The sequence below is a fragment of the Gigantopelta aegis genome, chromosome 2, assembly GCF_016097555.1.
Source record: "Gigantopelta aegis isolate Gae_Host chromosome 2, Gae_host_genome, whole genome shotgun sequence".
Taxonomy (NCBI): Eukaryota; Metazoa; Mollusca; class Gastropoda; order Neomphalida; family Peltospiridae; genus Gigantopelta; species Gigantopelta aegis.
This window is the reverse complement of record NC_054700.1, coordinates 19,599,524-19,621,412: the sequence shown is the minus strand read 5'-3', so window position 1 is coordinate 19,621,412 and position 21,889 is coordinate 19,599,524.

Genomic DNA, 21,889 nt, shown 5'->3' with positions numbered 1-21,889 from the left:
TAGTGGGAACATAGCATAAACGACACCCAGCACAAAAAAATACATTGGCTATTGGGTATGAAACAAAAGGTAATGAATGAAGAAATTAAGCATTAAAAAAATTAATAAAAATGCATACTTTGTTACTTATAGATTGGTATCTAATACGTATTTAATGTGTAATGGGAGATCACTCTCACTCCTCGCCTACCCCTCCTCCCCCCCCAAACCTCCCCCCCCCCCAATTTAAAAAAAAAGAAAAAAAAAAGTATTAGCACACATTGTATCAGTTTAAAAGGCATATAGTATATTACTAAGCCCTGAGAAAATTTAGGTGGGATTCCCAGTGGAATTCCACTGGGATATTTAGTTGGGATCCCAGCAAGATTCCCCCGGGAACCAAGGAAGTATCCCACCAGGATCCTAGAAGATTCCACTAGGATCCCAGCAAGATTCCTCCAGTGTTTAGAACAGGACTAAAAAAATTGCAATAAAATTTATACATAAAAATCATTAAACGATAATAGCAAGCATTAGTAACTGTCAATAATTTAATTCCTGTCAAACTTTATATTTTCCATTTTTGATCCCTCTGATTTTGTCATTCAGTTTTGACACCTCCCACTAGTTGACATCTTGTTACGGTAGACTTCAGAATTCCCATTGAAGCAACCAGAGTACGGATGACGTCCTGGGGGATGGTGGCCCACTCGGCCTGCAAGGCTGCTGCCAGCTTGGGCAGGGTCTGGGGCTGTGGTTGTCGCTGTCGGAGGCGTCAGTCCAACTCGTCCCATAGATGCTCAATTGGATTCAAATCCGGTGATATCGATGGCCAAGGAAGGACATTAATGTTGTTCTGTAGGAAAGCCGTTGTGAGACGTGCTGTGTGAGGCCTGGCGTTGTCATGTTGGAACACTGCGTTGGCGTTGGCCATAACTGGAACGATGTGTGGCCGGAGGATCTGGTCAATGTAGCCCTGTGCATTCAGGTTGCCCTGCACGTGGACCAGGTCAGTTCTGCCAGTGTGTGAGATGGCTGCCCACACCATGACACTACCCCCGCCGAATCTGTCCACTTCCTGCACGCAGTTTGCCGCATAACGTTCACCACAACACCTATACACGCGACATCTTCCATCATGACGTCGGAGCAGAAATCGGGACTCGTCACTGAACCACACCTGTCTCCATCGCAGTTGAGGCCATTGTCGATGTGTGTCCCTATTGCTCTAGTGAACTGCATAGACCAGTCTAAGCTATTTTAAGGGAAAACTCATTAATATTCATGAAGCTAGACAAAATATTGCTTGATTTCTTGGTATTTGATAGTGGGCGATGTCGAGTTTAAGGTGACAGTGTCGCTTGCATGATGTCAAGGACAAAAAGTTGTCGTATTTTCTCTTGGTCTGATTTCTTTCCTCCTGGAAACATGTTTTTGCTGAATGAAACTTTCTCAATAGCCCTTTGATGACTTTTTACAGAAGGTCTTGTGTTGTGTAAATTCTCAGTAGAACCTGTCTGGGCTCTGACAGCACTGTCACTGACGTGAGAATCTCCATCAGTCGTAAAATAGTCAATGTTCGGTTTATCTTCATCCATTTGAAATTCTTTCCCACATTTTCTGTGGTAAGAACCTTCATTGCTGTTGGAATATATAGTCTTGAGATTAGCCGTAGATTTTTCACTGTGATTTGGACATGTTATGTTTTTTGTCTTGAGGTCTGAGGATTTCAGCTCCTTTGCAAAGTCTGTGTGCCGCATGTCAGTCTTTCCACCAGGATGTTTGTTCAGCAAATAGTATATTTGGGTGTCATGTACACTTATAAAGAGATATATTTTAAGATACATTTCAATAATGTTTATCATTAAATAATGTTAAAACATTGATGATCAACAATATTTTCAAAAGGAAGTATGGAAATATTTGACTATAAGCAAAGCACTTAATACATACTTCTGAATTATTAATTGTCATTATTTTCTTGAACTGCAATCCAGTCATATTAGTTACTTTTATTAGTTTGTCTAGAAAAATAGGCTAAAATATTCTTCTAGTACAACAGTTAAAAGCATTAAAGCATTAAACTGTAAATGAATGATAAACGACACCCAGCACAAAAAAATACATTGGCTATTGGGTATGAAACAAAAGGTAATGAAAGAAGAAATTAAGCATTAAAAAAATGCATACTTTGTTACTTATAGATTGGTATCTAATACTTATTTAATGTGTAATGGGAGATCACTCTCACTCCTCGCCTACCCCTCCTCCCCCCCAAACCTCCCCCCCCCCCTAATTTAAAAAAAAAGAAGAAAAAAAAGTATTAGCACACATTGTATCAGTTTAAAAGGCATATAGTATATTACTAAGCCCTGAGAAAATTTAGGTGGGATTCCCAGTGGAATTCCACTGGGATATTTAGTTGGGATCCCAGCAAGATTCCCCCGGGAACCAAGGAAGTATCCCACCAGGATCCTAGAAGATTCCACTAGGATCCCAGCAAGATTCCTCCAGTGTTTAGCACAGGACTAAAAAAATTGCAATAAAATTTATACATAAAAATCATTAAACGATAATAGCAAGCATTAGTAACTGTCAATAATTTAATTCCTGTCAAACTTTATATTTTCCATTTTTGATCCCTCTGATTTTGTCATTCAGTTTTGACACCTCCCACTAGTTGACATCTTGTTACGGTAGACTTCAGAATTCCCATTGAAGCAACCAGAGTACGGATGACGTCCCGGGGGATGGTGGCCCACTCGGCCTGCAAGGCTGCTGCCAGCTCGGGCAGGGTCTGGGGCTGTGGTTGTCGCTGTCGGAGGCGTCAGTCCAACTCGTCCCATAGATGCTCAATTGGATTCAAATCCGGTGATATCGATGGCCAAGGAAGGACATTAATGTTGTTGTTCTGTAGGAAAGCCGTTGTTAGACGTGCTGTGTGAGGCCTGGCGTTGTCATGTTGGAAAACTGCGTTGGCGTTGGCCATAACTGGAACGATGTGTGGCCGGAGGATCTGGTCAATGTAGCCCTGTGCATTCAGGTTGCCCTGCACGTGGACCAGGTCAGTTCTGCCAGTGTGTGAGATGGCTGCCCACACCATGACACTACCCCCGCCGAATCTGTCCACTTCCTGCACGCAGTTTGCCGCATAACGTTCACCACAACGCCTATACACGCGACATCTTCCATCATGACGTCAGAGCAGAAATCGGGACTCGTCACTGAACCACACCTGTCTCCATCGCAGTTGAGGCCATTGTCGATGTGTGTCCCTATTGCTCTAGTGAACTGCATAGACCAGTCTAAGGTATTTTAAGGGAAAACTCATTAATATTCATGAAGCTAGACAAAATATTGCTTGATTTCTTGGTATTTGATAGTGGGCGATGTCAAGTTTCAGGTGACAGTGTCGCTTGCATGATGTCAAGGACAAAAAGTTGTCGTATTTTCTCTTGGTCTGATTTCTTTCCTCCTGGAAACATGTTTTTGCTGAATGAAACTTTCTCAATAGCCCTTTGATGACTTTTTACAGAAGGTCTTGTGTTGTGTAAATTCTCAGTAGAACCTGTCTGGGCTCTGACAGCACCGTCACTGACGTGAGAATCTCCATCAGTCGTAAAATAGTCAATGTTCGGTTTATCTTCATCCATTTGAAATTCTTTCCCACATTTTCTGTGGTAAGAACCTTCATTGCTGTTGGAATATATAGTCTTGAGATTAGCCGTAGATTTTTCACTGTGATTTGGACATGTTATGTTTTTTGTCTTGAGGTCTGAGGATTTCAGCTCCTTTGCAAAGTCTGTTTGCAGCATGTCAGTCTTTCCACCAGGATATTTGTTCAGAGGGTTGGCAAAATAGTATATTTGGGTGTTATGTACACTTACAGAGAGATATATTTTAAGATATATTTTAAGATATATTTCAATAAGGCGTATCATAAAATATTGTTTGTTTCCGGTTAGGCCAAACAAAAAAATAGGTGTGTTTCCGGTCGACCGACCGTCCCTAGTTTTACCCCCCCCCCCGACCCTATTTTTTTCTCTCTCTTAAACTGAAAAAAAAAAAAAAAATAAAAAAAATAAAAAAAAAAAATAATAAAAAAAAGTAAAAATAAAAGAGGACAACATCACCAAACCAGAGTATTTCCTTCCTTGCACATTGTTTACGTACTATTATACGATACATTTTGCACATGTAATTCCCTTCCTAAAAACATCGAGAAATTATGGAAAAGCTTTTGTAATAGTGTTCTTTCCCCTGATTAGCTACCACCGAACAGCTTGGTCGGTCACGGAAGTAACCGAATGTACGAACAGGTTATTTCGATTAAATATAATTGTATCAATTCAGCTTAATTCTCGTCTTCACTTAAATCAACAGGTCTTATTATTAATGCATCTCAAATGTTTGCATAAAGTATTTAAATTAAGAACAACGAAATTAATACAAATGTCCCATTAATTTAAAGAAATACACAAACAGTGCATACCAATACTACTACTACTACTACTACTACGACAACAACAATAACAATAATGATGATAAATAATAATAATAATTATTATTATTATTATTATTATTATTATTATGATAGTATTCAATTTAAAATAAAAAAATTTTTTTTAAAAAAACCTTACCTACCTACCCTAATTTTTGGGGGGATGCAATCGGAAACACACCTATTTTTTTGTTTGGCCTTACCTGACCGACCCTAATTTGAAACTGCCGACCCTAAAACCTTTTTTGTATATCCAAAAATGTTTTTCTAATACAACAACGATTTCCACGAAAACATTCCAAAACTATCACAAGCACTAATTTGGTGTCATTTAGGGGATAACCCTACTGTGTTTTCCGATTTGCGGACGCATATCGGTGGTTTTACTGTCGCAAATTTAGTTTTATTGGCGACCCGTTAGCCACGAAATGTTTTCTTCTAACAATTGATTGATGTAGTTACTTCCCTTCAAATTGAAGTTCGGTAACTTTCGTGAGATATCGGGCGAAGAGTCGGAAAATTGTTTTCACAAATATATGCGATCTTTTCCGATTTACTCTACATCTAGCGTAGCGAGGTGTTCCGATTAATACTACTACTAATAATAATAATAATAACTATATTTAATGATTTACTCCAGTGACAAACTGGCCTTGTAGAGAAATTTAGTGACCTTCTGATAAACTAGGGGAGGGAATGTTTACCGATACTGATGGAGTTTACTGCCAAATCAAATGATTAAATATGTCAGTAAGATCTCGATGCGTTTCGTTATTTTTTGTAAGTGGTCACTGGGAACTTCGCGGGTTTCCGCTAAAAACAGTGTCAGAATGACCATGTGTTTGACGTCCAATAGCCAATGATATTAAAGATAAAAATCAATGTGCTCTAATGGCATTGTTAAATAAAACAAACTTTACTTTTTAACATTCGTTTGAGCATCCTGAGCATTTGTACTGCAATTCTATTCATTGGACCAATTGATTGCTTCAAACCAAATGTGTACTTTAATACTGGATGCATACAGAATAAAACTAACCTTGCAAATTATAAAATTGGTAAGTCTACCATTTCTTAGATACACTAGGAAAGATAATATTCATAAACATTTTTTTAAATGTTATTGTTGGGCAGATAAATATAGAACCCTTCTTTTCAGTTTTCATTAAAAGAAATTGTTATAACTTATTTACTGGTTTCTATCCAATTAAGGTTCAACCAAGTCTGTCCTGGACCAGTACAGAAGTTAAGTGTTAGTATGAGAGTAAACCTTCTGCCTGTTATTAAACAGCAAGGGGTCTTTTGTATGTACTCTCCCACAGATAGGTTAGCACCATGTTGCCCTCAAAATCAAAATGCCTTGCCTTTTATAAATTTATAAGTTGCCATGTAAAAAGAAGCCTTTAAACACACCTATGTGGATAGTACTACATATTTCCTTTTTTTTAATTAAGTTATCAAATAGATATAGAAAATAAAATGGCCATACGGTTTTTGTCCTTTTGAAAATTGTATAATGGAAAAAAAAGCCCTTATATTTAAAACTGCATATAAAATATGCCCCCAAAACGTCACTTTACCATGCCTTACTTCATTTCTAGGGAAAACACTCTGATGAATGGTATTGTTGGTTTGCATAATGCATTTCTATACATGCAAAGGTTATTTTGGATACCGGTAGTCAACACCTTTATTTAATGTCCATAAATAAAATTATTTTTCAAAATAAAATGTTTTTCCTACCTACTTACCCTATATTTTTTCAGCATGTAATAGGAAACAAGTGAAAAAAATACACTGAAAAACAAGGCTCCATTCACTTGTCAGGATCTACTAAATGAATTAACATAGAGCTTTCAGACTTAGATACAACAAAGTACTGGGGTTGCTAATTAGAAAAACAAGATGGCCACCCGTTCAGTCCAATCAGCCAACATTATGACATGATATCTCCATAACGGATAGTTCAATATTGCTGAAAACTTGTATGTGGCTTCATTTAGATGTCCTTACTACTCTGAACTAGAATCACAGTCCAAATTAGGAGAAAATGTTCATGAATGAGCCTAAATATCGGATGATGATCAGTTACATAATACATTGTAAAAATATTATTATTTTCTTAAACTTACTCAGTCTAGTTCAGTTTTGAAAGTAATATTTAACAAATAACTACTGAAAATTTCATTGCAATACCTTAAATAATTTTCAAAATATCACGCCAAGAGTAAGCGATAAATGTGGAAAAAGTTTTAATGAGAAAATCATCTTTAAACTTTGTGGTTTATTGACAAATGTTTTTTTTGGGTCTATATGTGATGTTTTTGTCTTTTTTGGGTACAAAGATATCATATAAGATGTCAAAAGTTCAGAATCTCCCTGCTTCATATGAACTGTCATCTTTTTGGGCTGCAGATACATTTGACCGTGCACAGCCGATTTGCCCGACACATATAGGCATTGTCTACTCACTTCTTGTCAATTCTTAAAAACCCACTAGTTAAATGTGACCCATGCTTGAGTCCCATTGTTTCACATATTGCCACTCCAGCACTTTCACCATCATTATACACAATAGTTGCATCAGCAACTCGGCGTACCCGAGAAGAGACCCCTTAAAATTAGGTATTTTCCCAGTTACCCAAAATCCAACCCCCTTTCCTGGGACATCTTCTATTATTACTTACCCACAGGTCTCCCATACCCATTTAACTGTTCCCCAAGTGGATGCTGAAAGACATTAACTGGATAATATTGTTAGACCTGAAATAGAACATTAAAATTAGACATATAATACATTTTGTTAAGTTTAACCCTAATTCTCTTGTCTACAAAACCATCATTAAAATATAACACCAGTGAAAATCTCCCACCATATTGAAATAATTATTTTCAATATTTTCAATTCAGTACATATCACATGACTAAGTTATGTAGTTATGAATGACATGGAAGGGTGTTCCCAGCTAATGCCGGGTACCAACCCGTTCCATACAAACCTGACCATGATAACCTACTGTTTTAATAATCTCTTCCCCCCCCCCCCCCCCCCCCCCCCCCCCCCCCCCCCCCCTCTTGCAGATTAACAAGCCCGTACAAACACCGGGCGTTGGAAACAGTGCTCTACAGCACTGCCTCCAGGGATGTGTTGCGAACCCTGGCCACCTCAGCTGCTACCTCACCGAGGTAACTCGGGCTGCTAGGGCCTTGCCCTCTCAGTCCGATATGAGGGACATTCGTCTCCAGGAGGAGACGATCGATGGGTATAAGCGCCACTGCCTGGCGCTGTTCCCCGACCATTGCGAACACCTTCCCGGAGATCCCAAAATAGGCCTCCGGGAACAGTCTGCGGGAATCCTGAACAGCCTGACGCCCCCTGTCAAAAGAGGTTAGGTGCAGTAGTTGTGACAGGGGGCACCTCTCCTGGAAGAGAAGGAGACCGGCCGCTAGAGGACCACAACTCCAACTCCTCCCCCCCCCCCCCCCCCCATTAAACTTGCCACTACTGGTGTGGACGGCCTACTGGCCTCCAGAATTGCCTTCAGCAGCAACTCCTGAGCCCTCAAGTCCCCGCCAAAGCCGAATAGTCCAGCCCCACAAAGACAGCCACCCCATTTTTAGTGGCCATCTGCTCAACCTATCCCCTGTCCGCATCTTGGACAGTGGTGGCAAACCGGGGATGAATTCCTACGGCCACCTTCCAGGCCGGGTAACATTCCACCATAGGTGGAAAGTGACTCGGTTCATTGTACACCGACACTCCACCCACCACATCAATGGCGGGGCAGGGAGTTACGGTGTGGGTAGTGGTGCTGCACTACTTGCTCCAAACTGGGATCTGTGCCCAGTTTCATGACCCGGGCACAAGACTTGGGATGGAAATGGACATCCACCCCCAGTAATCTATCCCTTCCCATTACTGATGGCCCAGGAGAAGCCGCACAGTTGTCACCAGGTTCTGTCCCATCTGAAGCCACTGGAGTGTTGTCTAACGCCAACGACAACTCCCTGCTCCCCATTATCACTTATCTTCCCAGGGCGTCGTCTTGAGAGATCTCTGCCCCCTCCGGGATACACTTATTCCGGGGAACCTCCACCTCCGGAGCCGACCATCCCAGAAACCAACAGCGGTCCTCTAGGGACAACAACGTCACCGCGTGAAGTAACACCCTCCAGTGAATGAGCGCCGCCACACTCAACACTGGGTGCAGCGTAAACTGCCCAGATGGCTCGTTTAAAAAAACGGGCCATCTGCTGTAGTGTGGGCACGTCCACCTCCGATGGGCCCACCATACTCGGGATCAGCGGTCCCAGTATACTTGCTAACTGACGAGGAGTAGTCGACGGGCCGCCCACCCTCATCGCCATTTCTTTTACCACCGCCCAACGAATCGCGGCCAGGTATTGGGGTCTGTGGGTCTACCACCCCCAAGACCCCCGGGATATGGACTGACAGGGCATGCACCCGTAATTTACGGGTGCATGTCCCACAGCCTGGGACTGGACATTTGGAGTCCCGAGACTTCTTACCTCCCTGTCCTCTTCCCGTGTCTGACCCCTTCCGTTCTTCCCCAAGGCTTACCAATCCGGGCTTACACCCAGCATCCTTAGGCGGGGCCGACTCTGCTGATCCCATGAATCTCCTGTAAGGAGGATAACTCTGGAAAGTACACTGGTTTTTGTACCAAATGGTGTGTGTCCCTATTGCTCAAGTGAACTGCATAGACCAGTCTAAGCTATTTTAAGGGAAAACTCATTAATATTCCTGTGCCACTACCAGTCGTAGTGACACTCTGATGATTCGTATAGTGGTAGTACTCTTTTATATTCGTCGCTGTACGAGGGTGCATTGTGAAACACTCGTACAATGGTTGATAAACTCGGAAGATTGATCAAGTTAAGGAAGATTTTAATAGGTTATAAGTACACATTTCACAAGGTATAATTCAGTTCTTCTCTGGGTTCTCGTCACAGAGTTAACTGATGGATGATCGTGGTTCGGGATAAAATGTTCACAGGAACTGCATCTGCCTCACGTTTTCGTCGGATGTTTCAGTTTTACTTTCGTCAGAAAGTATAAGGACCGGCTGGGTCAACAAAGTAGCTGATTCTTGGATTGCCATTGGCCGGAGCTTTTCGTGGTTGAGAAAAGACTGTCGATAGAGCTTGCTGGCTCTTCTTTTAAACACTACTGGCATGAGGAAGGTATGCGGGTTATGCAGCGACATTGGTCGGTTGAGGCCGGATCTGTTCGTCAACACAGTCGTATGCGGTCATCTCGCACCGTCCACAAAGTTCATATATGAATTATAGACTGACCACCGCTGGCCCATCGCTTTTCCTTTAATGTCAGGAGAATTAGTTCGGAGATTTCTGGACTGACTTCTGCTGGCCATAGTCTTTCCTTTAATGTCAGGAGAAATTAGTTAGCTAATTGTTCCTTTAATGTGAGGGTATTGTGTTACATTCGTCCCCTGCAAGAAAAGATCTTTGCAAGGCAACGATCTTCCAAATTAAAGTAACACAATCGATCCTCACTGTAAACGTTATATTGTTCATCTTGCGTCATCTCCCTGGAATACACAATGTTCATGATCATCTTGTGCGAAAATATATAGCATCGCACATTATATAATCACTTAGATATAGTCATAGGTCGTCACAGCGGACTGAATAATAGTTAAATATAGTTCCTTGTACTGGAATACGTGTCCGTTATTGGGTTGGTTGATCGTCGGGTAGATTCGTCTCACTATACTGCTATCGTCGGTGCTTGGAACTGGTGCGGAAGGTAAAGTGCTTCTCTCACCGTGAAATTTGCCGTCCAGCTTTGTGGACACCAGATTATAATCGTTGGTATCGATCACTGCTATTCCCTTTTTACTTCTACTTTTCATGAACCAGTAAACTAATTGTTTTCGTTTCTTAAAAATGCAACCTAGTGTTGCCAATAAGAAAATGACGACTATCAGTGCTATCATATATGGCCAAAGTGGTTTATGTAAATCGGTTAGTATTGGTTCTAGTTGCGACAACTGATTGATGAGGTCACCTATAGGGACATCTTGTAGTGGTTTAGGTTTAGGAGGTAATGTGGTGAGGTTCAGTTTTGGGAATTTATCATGTAGCGGTTTCCATAATTTAAACTGAACGGCCTTGAAGTGTTTCAAGTAATTTGCATTTTCATCACTGATTTGGAAATCAGATGTTTTGCTGAAGTAAGGTAATAGTGTTAACAAGTCACTTGTTGCTGAACATGACTGGTTGACATTAATCACATCCAAAGGTGGGTTGAGTATCTGTGTGTCATTGGTTAGGTGTTTACCGGGGCATACAATTTTAAATTTAAAGGTTTTGCTAACGAGACGAGCCAAAAACCATTTTTTAGATGTACCGCAATGGGTAATTCACTTATCCGAATGGTTGTCTGACAGTGTGTTTTAATATTTTGATTATCATGCCTGAAAAGCGCGATCACGCATAGATGGCTTAGATTGATTGGGTAAATAGCACTCTGAATTTCGCAAACGCTGTTTAACGGACTATTTTCGGCACATCTTTCCAGTTCATTGTTTGTTAACAGAATATAGCGAGTGTTGTCGGAGTTGACTGCTATTGCTTGCGTTTCAAACTGATATTGTGCGGTTAATTGGGCGAGTTGGTTCGAACTGGTTGTTGATTGTTTTATTGGCATGGGTAAGTTATGTATTTGATATAATTCAAATGTGCCGTCGACATCCAGTAATGGAATGGAAATGATCACTAAAATATGTTTTTCTTCTAACACTGTCGCGCAGGTGAGGGATTTATAGAACTGCCACAATTGTGTGCTTGGATTTCCAGCTAATTTTAGATTGGCGGGTAAATGTCCTGAAATCTCTAATAACAATCTTCTTAAGTTAGACGGTGTAATAGTCGCTGGCGATAAATGCGATAGTGATAACATGTTTAACTGTAATTGTAAATGGTCCAGGTAGAATGCCATGGCATTAATTATTTCTCTAAGTTCACCTATAATTTCATCAATTTGTAAATACAATTGGATATAGAATTCTAATTTGTACATACGCAATTCGATTTCTTTTGTTACATTTCTTAAGGTGGCGTCTATTTTATGTAAATTTGTTGCTAGTGCATTTATGTCATGTCGGTTCTCGGAAATACGGATTCTTGATACGTTTAATATAGACAAACTTTCTTTTACCACGTGGGTAATAGTTTGTTGGTTTCTTGCCAGAATTTGTACATTTCCTCTAATCGTAGAGAGGTCTTTTTCGGAAACTGTCCCAAATAAGAAACTCAAAGCGTTTCCCACGAATGGAAGTAGTGAACGTTGATGTCTCGAACGTAATATTTTGTACTCTGAAAAAGTGATTACTAGTTTCCGTTAGTCCCGTTCCAACGCGAGTATGTTTGTTTTCAATGTGTTAAAAAGTCAGAAAATACTGGTGTGTGTTCGCTTGGTATGCAGTGTGAGGTAATTCTGATTTAGTATGGCTACTGTTTGTATGTCGTCATTAAGGCGTGTGAGATACTTGTCATACAGGGATAAATCAATCACAAAAGTGACCAACCAACGTGATCTCGTGGTTGTCACTGGGTTAAGCTTGTTAAATACGACATTATCGCTAATACTAAAACCGGTCACGATACTAAGGTAGGCGAATCGTAGCAAGGTCGGGAACAGCGGGTTGGCTTCCATTATCCGGAAGTATAAAAGAAAACTCGTTAGTTTGTCTTTCTTTCTATTGTAATGAATTTCGTACTCAAGTATGAAACGAAATCATGCCACTTGAAATTTTACCCGGGTCCAGCTACCCCTTTCAGTTGTAGACTTCATTGTAATTAACACTAAATAGGCGGCCTTGACATACTGCGTCTAAATACTAGTATCAGACAGACTACATAACAATAGAACAGATTATATATTTATTCAGGGGGGTCAACACAGAAAACAGTCGTCAACATTTCACAATACGAAGACAGTTGACATTTAAATTTTAATAGTTATTTACAAATAAATCTAATTTCCCTTTTAATTAACACGGGAGGTTAATCACAACAACGTTCACCCATACTAAATGAGATTGAGATATCCGCTAGCTCTTCTCAACACATGGAAAAACAACTCCCTATTATAGTCTAACGGCACCCTTTTCGTTAGCTCCGTTTTGCTAATTCGGAAAGCAGATTCCTTAAATTGACATGCTGCCCTAGACGGATAAACTCCCAACCCACTCAAAATGTGCTAGTGTCATTGTTGGGAAAGGAATTTCCTTTAGTCAAATACAACCATTTAGTTAATTAATTTCTTCCCACCCATAATAATATTTAAATACGTTCTAACGATTTGGAAGCAAGCACAAATTCAATAAAAAAAACATCCTACAAAACAAAACACGACTTACTTGTTTGAAACCCAAGTCAAGGATAATGCCTCGGCCCGATCTGCATGGACTTTCATACCCTTAAACCCGATTGGCCAGATAATAACGAAGCCCGTAACCTACCGACAACCCCCGAGTAATTTTCCACCACAATATAAATTAGACTGGTCTCATACCATACTTTATAACATGCACAACGTAACGTTCCTGGTATTCCCTTATTAGTAAGGTTAATATTAGAGATTAATATAATTAATAAGAATAATAATAATAAGAAGAACCAAATAAAAATAATAACCAAGGAAATATGAAATGATATATCGACAGAAAACCAGGAACGCTACACTATTATATATACATACTTCGCCCTCGACGGTCGGTTACCGTATCAATCTATTACTTTAGATACAGTTTGTAGGCACGCATCTGTTTATTTTGCAGAATAATTATCGTCGCGATAATAGCATTCTCTAAGCAATTTAATTTGCGAATAAATCTTGCACGTCCGGTCTACATCCCTACGACGGATGGCTTAATAGGTTACATCAAATCATATATATCGTCTTGATACGTCGCCATCGGCGGTAGGTTTCCTTGAATACTTTCCATATTCATATTTATGTACCTCCTAATAACTACAATCTATTTCTTACCTACACGCGGCTACTAAAATGTCTTACTATTTTCGGTATGCTATCGCGCTTATGGGGTCCACTTGACTGTGGCGCGATACCATAATTTACATTAATTTTAGTGCCGTCCATACAGCGGCCAATAGCGTTCTTATCGCTTTGTCCGGTTTAGATACCGTGTCTTTTTTCGTCTCGGTACGGCGAGCAATTTCGTTGACGCTTTCAACGTCCATGTCGGTCTCACTGCTAGACGCGCTTACAATGTCGTCTCAATTGGCGGCAGACGTTGTGCTCGGCGTTTTTTGTTTACGTTGTCGTTCGCGTATTCTTTTCTGTAATTCCATAAGGGGGAATATCATCTTCCGATGAGGAATCTTCGCGTTCGCGGCGTAGTCGTTGAGTTAGCATTTCGCGATTTGTTTTGGGGAGGCTATCAGTGTCTGATTTGGATTCGGATTCTGGTGGCATGACGTAAGTTTTCCGTCTCGTTGGTCGCTCGGTTTTCCGACCTGTCGCTTTGGGTAGATCCCATTCATCCAGAGTAGCTAGACGTAAGTGTTCGGCGTGGGCCTTCGTTTCTGTGCCCGTCAGTTGATCGCGAATTGTAAACGTGACTGGTGGCGTCTGCTGTACTACGTGGTAATATGGTAGCCATTTTAGTTCCAGCTTGCTATGTCGCTGGTGTTTCTTGTAATATACTGGCGATCCCACTCTTATTTTTACCGGTTTGACATCTTTATTTATTCTGAAAGCTTGGCGTTCTTTTGCATATTTCATATTAAATTGATTTTCTAATGCTATTTTGTGGGAGTCTTCTCCCATGTATTTCCGGCGGGGTCTCAAAAGATTGTCGAGAGGGAGTACTAAATCGCGGTTATACATCAAGTAGTATGGTGAGAATTTCGTGCTCTCGCTTATATTGGTGCTGCTAGGGCTTGATTGGTGTACGTCCCATGTTACGTCATCCTTAATTTTCTTGGCTAACACGTCATATGAGAGCGGTGAAACCTTTCTACTTTTGCGTTACTCTGCGGGTGGTACTATGACGTCGTTACGTGGTGTATGTTCAGCGCGGCCAGTGTTTCTTTCATTACACGATTCATGTTCTCGGTACCATTATCGGTTACGATCTCTAAAGGACAACCGAATCTGGGGAATATTTCTTCTATTAATACGTTCTGTGCAGACTTATCTCTCATTGGGTAAGCTTCTGGCCAACTGGAGTAATGATCAACGAATCCGATGATGTACTTGTTACTTGAAAGGGTTTGTGGGTACGGACCACTGAGATCTAAACTTATCTTCGCGAAAGCATAATGGGGCGTGTCAGTTATTTGCGCGGGTGCATTCTGTTTTGTAAGCACGCGTTCCTGACAGGTTATGCAACAACCTACGTAGTTGTATAATTCCTTGTACAGGTTGGGCCAGTAGTATTTTGCCTTGATGACGTCGAACGTCTTATCAATTTCCATGTGTCATAATTCATCATGATGTTGTCGGACTACTCGTTCTCGTAAATGCTGTTGTACGTACTGCCGGAGTACGGGTTCGTCATTCGGGTTAGAGAGGAAATACACTTTGTCAATTACCAGGAATTTCGTTTGTTCGCTTTTGCTAAGTGTTCCATTGGTAATACCTTTAAGGATTTTTACAATGTCTGGATCATTACTTTGTTCATCAGTCATTTCAGACCATTGGCGGTAACTTGTGGTTTATCGGGCAAATCGTGTAAGTTTATTTCACAGCGTGCAAATTGTTGAGTTTAGTGCATCAATTTGAAGGGTATTGTTACTAACATCATTAACTGATTCAGTGTTGCTAGCGGCGGTTGCGGCATTAGTTTGTGCACGTGATAATAAATCGGCGCATGTGTTCTCACCTCCCGGTATGTACTCCATCTTACAATTATAGCCGGCGATGGGTGACCGGTCAAAACCCCCTCCGGTCAAAACCCCCTCAGTCTAAACCCCCTCCAGTCAAAACCCCCTCCAGTCAAAACCCCCTTATTTAGGAAATAATTATAAGAAATGACAAAATAATTAATACCCAAAATATTTATTCACACTTGCATATTATAACATTTGATTGCATAGACTTTTGTATAAGTCATAATCCATTAGATCGCATTTAGATCTATTTCCATCTGATGCAGTGTCCGATGCCTTTGAGAGTATCCTCCATTGACTTAGCACCATCTCGGCGGGCTGTGCACAAATTCAAGAGCTTAGACTGCAATTTGACTGTTTTACGGCGAACACGTTTTGCTGGGGGCTCACCCCTGTTGTCTCGCAGTAACAGTGTGGATGCCATTGCCTGGTCTTTTCGCAAACATTTTGTAAAAACTACAATTCTAAGTCTATGAGTAGCTTCACTGAAAGCCTAAAGTCTATGTAGTGTAACATACACTAAATAACAACATAAATAAATATATTTCAGATAATTATTCAAAAGAGATTAAAACAATTATTCATCTATGTTAATATTATACCAACTTTACCACTATAAATACCAAACAATAATAATAAGAGGGGGTTTTGACCGTCTGACTATTTATTGCAGGGGGTTTTGACTGGAGGGGGTTTTGACCGAAGGGGGTTTTCACCTGGATTCCCGGCGATGCCCAGGGCCCACATTTGGATTTTCTTGTTCTGCATGGGTGCTTCTAACAGGTATTTCAGTGGTTTGTGGTCGGTGCGGATAGTAAACTCTGCGTTATGCAGGTAATGATCTAGTTTCTGAAGCGCATAATGAATGGCAAAACATTACCGTTCAATTGTTGACCAGCGGTTTTGGGTGTCACTAAGTTTGTGTGACAGAAAATATATGGGACGTTCATTGTTCGCCCATGGCGTTGTCTTATCGGGTTGGTCGTCACATTGTTGTACTAGGCATGCGCCTAATGCATGACTGACTGGCGTCTGTGTACAAAACATACGGTTTGTTCGTATCGGGATAAGCGAGCAACGGTATAGCACATAAGCTCTTTTTCAAGGATTCAAATGCTATTTGACATTCAGTAGTTCAGTTAAATTTTGCATATTTCTTTGTTAACGCTACTATCAGTTCAGCGACCTGGGAAAATACGACTACGAATCGGCGGTACCAACTACACATTCCAATGAAGGAGTGGACTTCTTTTACAGTTGTAGGGGGAAGCATGGCTGCTATTGCGGTAGTCTTTGTCTCGTCAGGTTTCACCCCGTCTTTATTGATCACAAAACCAAGATACTTGGTCTCTGTCTTTAGGAAACTACATTTCTTTAATTTCAGTTTCAAGTTGTGGTGACGTAAGCGGTCAAACACGCATTGCAGATGATTCAGGTGTTCTTCGAGCGTCTCGGAATATATCAGTATGTCATCAAGGTACGCGGTTGAGAACTTCTCGCAATCTTGTAGTACCGTGTTCATTAATTCCATGAATATTGATGGTGCATTACACAATCCGAATGGCATTACTGAAAATTCAAATAGACCTCGATGACATGCGAATGCGTTTTTTTCCATGTCATTTTTGTCCATTCCTACTTGCAAATAACCAGATTTCAAATCGACTAACGAGTAATATTTTGCTTTTACCCAGATAAGCCAGAATGTCATCAATCATCGGTAATGGGTATGAGATGGGTCATGTTACGGAATTTAATTTTCGGAAGTCTATACAGAATCGTTTTGTACCGTCTTTCTTATCCTACTATGACTACCGGAAAACTCCAGGGACTTCTGGATCTATGTATGAGTTTCGCATCTAACATTTCATCAATAGCCTTATCGATAACGGCGCGTTTATTCAGGGGTGTTCGGTACGGTCGCAATCGGATTGGGGGGTGATCACCCGTGTCGATTTTCATACTGACTGTTTCAGTCCGTCCTAACTCTAAATCGCTACTCGCGAATATATCCAAATCTTCTTCCACTAGTTGTTCTATCATGGTTTTATGTTCCGGTGATACGTTTAGTTGACTTTGGTAATTTATCTTAGTTGGGCTCTTTTCTTGAGCGTCGTGCATAACTGCTGCAACGTTAACTACATCCCGGTTGGTTGCAGGTTCTATTCTGCCGATGCTACAACCTTTTCTTAAACAGTAGGTCTTGTTGGTGCTGATAATTATCATTACAGGTAGCAGGCGTCGGTTTGATAATTTACCTATCGAATTACCTATCATCAGGCCAGGCTGTGAAGCCATGAAGCCTCTCTGATTGGAGATAATTGATATGAACTTCCCTTCAAGTGGTATGACCGAGCTTTTGCGGTCACATAGCACACCATTTGTGTGTGAGGTCTGACTACGACTTTTTTAGTATGTTTCACGATGGAAGACACGTGTATGTCTTCGTCAAGGGAAATGTAAGTTTTCCCGATTCTAATGCATCCTAAATCGTAATACAGTCGGACGCCGTTTTTTACAAGCCAGTCCTGTCCAAGGATTACGTTACGGTTAATGTTCTCGACCACATAGAATGGGTGTTTAATTTCCAAACCTCCCATTTTGAAAGCTATTTCGGAGCAGCCTATTAGTTACCATCTACTCCTTGCAAGTCTACAGTTTTTTTTGTTAATTTTGGAGGATTATTTAGTTTGTTATATACGTCGCGGCGCATGAGGCTCACTTCTGCCCCAGTGTCTACAAGGGAACAAAATCTTTGTTTACCTATTACCATTACGCAAGATGTGGGGTTACCGGCTAAATTTATCCGATACGTTTGTGGTTTACTGTTTCGTTCATTTCGTTTACTTTGCCCATAGGCTTCTTTATGGGAGAAGTTTCTTAGTTTAAAGTCCGGCGGTTGTTGTTCCTCGATCGGCAATCTTGTGCCCGATGACCTGTGCAACAACAATTAGTGTACGTCACAGGAGGTCTAAAGTGGTCAACGTCCATGGGGACAGGACCTGCATTGTTTCGTGGTGATGTGCGGTTCATTTCGCCCCGCGGTGTCGGTCTATATTGACGTGCATGCTTGCGGGCGTTGTACGACGTAGTGGGCCTATCGTAATTTTTTATTGGAGCTCTAGCGTTATGTTCGCGTCGGAGGCTAAAACGGCGTCTCAAATTCTGTTCGGCCATCGCCGCGTTTACGGGAGCTCCCAAAGAATTAGGATTCTGTCTCATCACGGTTAACTTTAAATAGTCGTGCTCGAGCCCATCTATGAAAAAACCTATCAATTGGTTCTGTACTGCGCCGATTCCGTCGACTTCGGCTGCGTAGGTGTCTTCGGCTAACATCAAAAGTCGTTCAGCAAACAACTGGACGCTTTCGTCATGTTCCTGCCTAACGGTACGCAACAACAGATACGCATGCTGTGCGTCGGTCACTTCTCCAAATCGTGACTTTACCTGGGCCCTCATATGTGCCCATGTTTCGTTGGGTTTGTCGGTCAAGTATCTTTGTAGGTGATCGCTGACTGCACCTCTGCTGGTGGAGTAAGCAATCAGTCGTTGTTTCCGGTCATTTAAGTTAAAAAGTGTCGCACACTTTTCTAGACTTTTGATCCAGTCGTTGCATTTCACTGGATCACTGTGGAACGGCGTTACCGTTTGTGTCGCGCTGTGGGTGTCCATTGTTGTGGACAATAAAGCCATTTGGCCTCCTAAATTTCCAAATAGCGCAGCTATATCCAATTCTGCCATTTTGCTTTGTTTTGTAGTTTAAAAAAAAAGAAAAGATTAAATGGTGTTTGTTCGTCTCTTAAGCTTTCCCTATTCTATATATAAACTTTGAAAAAACCCCACCCAATTCTTAACAATTAAGAGTTTTGATAAACCTATCATTATTGTTAGTATTATTCCTTTATATCATGGTTCACTTAGGTAGAAGCTAGAGGAAACAACAAATGGTCTCACCTTTCTGATCTGGCTACATTTGTCCGGAGGTTTCCTTCCGCTGGAGGGTTGCTAGGTTCGGTTGCTAGTTTCCTTCTTGTTCAAAACAATCCTGGTCATGGCACCAAATCGGTTCCTGTGCCACTACCAGTCGTATGGTTAGTGACACTCTGATGATTCGTATAGTGGTAGTCCTCTTTAATAGTCGTCGCTGTACGAGTGCGCGTTGTGAAACACTTGTACAATGGTTGATAAACTCGGAAGATCGATCAAGTTAAGGAAGATTTTAATAGGTTATAAGTTACACATTTCACAAGGTATAGTTGAGTTCTTCTCTGGGTTCTCGTCACAGAGTTAACTGATAGGATGATCGTGGTTCGGGATAAAATGTTCACAGGAACTGCATCTGCCTCACGTTATCGTCGGATGTTTCAGTTTTACTTTCGTCAGAAAGTATAACGACTGGCTGGGTCAACAAAGTAGCTGATTCTTGGATAGCCGTTGGCCGGAGCTTTTCGTGGTTGAGAAAAGACTGTCGATCGAGCTTGCTAGCTCTTCTTTTAAACACTACTGGCACGAGGAAGGTATGCGGGTTATGCAGCGACATTGTTCGGTTGAGGCCGGATCTGTTCGTCAACACAGTCGTATGCGGTCATCTAGCACCGTCCACAAAGTTCATATATGAATTATAGACTGACCACCGCTGGCCCATCGCTGTTCCTTTAATGTCAGGAGAATTAGTTCGGAGATTTCTGGACTGACTTCCGCTGGCCATCGTCGTTCCTTTAATGTCAGGAGAAATTAGTTAGCTATCTGTTCCTTTAATGTGAGGGTATTGTGTTACATTCGTGAAGCTAGACAAAAGATTGTTTGATTTCTTGATATTTGATAGTGGGTAATGTCGAGTTTCAGATGACAATGTCATTTGCATGATGTCAAGGACAAAATATTGTTGTATTTTCTCTTGGTCTGATTTCTTTCTTCCTGGAAACGTGTTTTTGCTGAATGAAACTTTCTCAGTAGCCCTTTGATGACTTTTTACAGAAGGTCTTGTGTTGTGTAAATTCTCAGTAGAACCTGTCTGGGCTCTGACAGCACCGTCACTGACATGAGAATCTCCATCGGTTGTAAAATAGCCAATGTTTGGTTTATCTTCATCCATTTGAAATTCATTCCCACATTTTTCGTGGTAAGAACCCTCATTGCTGATTGTCACGGGGATTCTATAATACCCGTAACTGAATAAAACACGATTGTCCAAATATCTCTCCTAACTGTATATCTATTAGATCTCTCTGTAACGGGCGGTATACCCTAGTATGGCTCGTCTAGGTATGATCAGAGATAAGATCTTATATAAAGTATATATTATTATAGCACGTTTAGTTCACTAGAAAACACAACAAAAACACAATACACTTTGGAATCTGTATTAACCTACGCTGACAAATGTACTGCCGCAGTAGTTAATTAATAACAACAATAATAACAACCCAGAACTGATCACTTAATTAGTTAATCTCTAGGTGTCTAGTTTACACAATATGCTAATCACTTCACCGTGACACAACACCCACACGTGTGATAATTGAGAAACGCTTCCAGGGGAACTTGATTAATAAAGGAATTACAGCTCTATTCCTAACTGGTTAATTTTTAATTAACCCTTACTACTCGTTCAATAACGTGTTATAATTGAGAAACGCTGCCAGGAGAACTTAATTAATGAAGGAATTACAACACTATTCCTAACTGGTTAATTTTTAATTAACCTTTAACTACTCATTCAGTAACCTAGTAACACAGAATTAATACTGGTACCTATCACAATAAAGACAATAACCTACAGTTTACCTAGGTCTTCTAGGATGACTGGCTAAGCTTTATATTACCAAATACTCGTATAAATATAGAACAGTAAGACTACGATTTACTTCGTCAGATGACCGAAGACACTGTCTAAAGAATATTGGTATAATACAGTATTAAAATATTTAAAGTCACATCAATCACATCAAGGTTATACACAGAGCAGAAAATATATATTTACCAAAGTCCCGTCTGAACTAATATAGATCGTTCAGTGGACGACGTCCGTGATCCCCTGGAGCCTTCCTAGTTCTCCTCGATATATCTAAAACACTAGCTATTTATTATAAAATCAGAATATCGCCTGGGGGTACAAGGCGGTCCTCCCCTATCAAGTGATATATCCCCAACTTACTGACGCCTTGGTCGCCAAAATCACGGTCGTCGAAACCGCACTCGCAGAGGTATTACATAACTACTCGCCACATGGCCTCCACACCTTCTCTGGGTGTGTATTAGAAAAGCTCGATGACCGCCGCGCAAAAGTATTACGTAACAAGTGCCCACCTGTCTAAGTGCAATTTGGAACTGCACACGGCCTTCTAAAACAATTAATATCGCCACAGGCGAAAACAAAATTAAGAGCATGTACCGTCACACTGATGCTATCTGTAGTCTTGAGATTAGCCGTAGATTCTTCACTGTGATTTGAACAAGTTATTTTCTTGTCTTGAGGTTTGAGGATTTCAGCTTTTTTGCAAA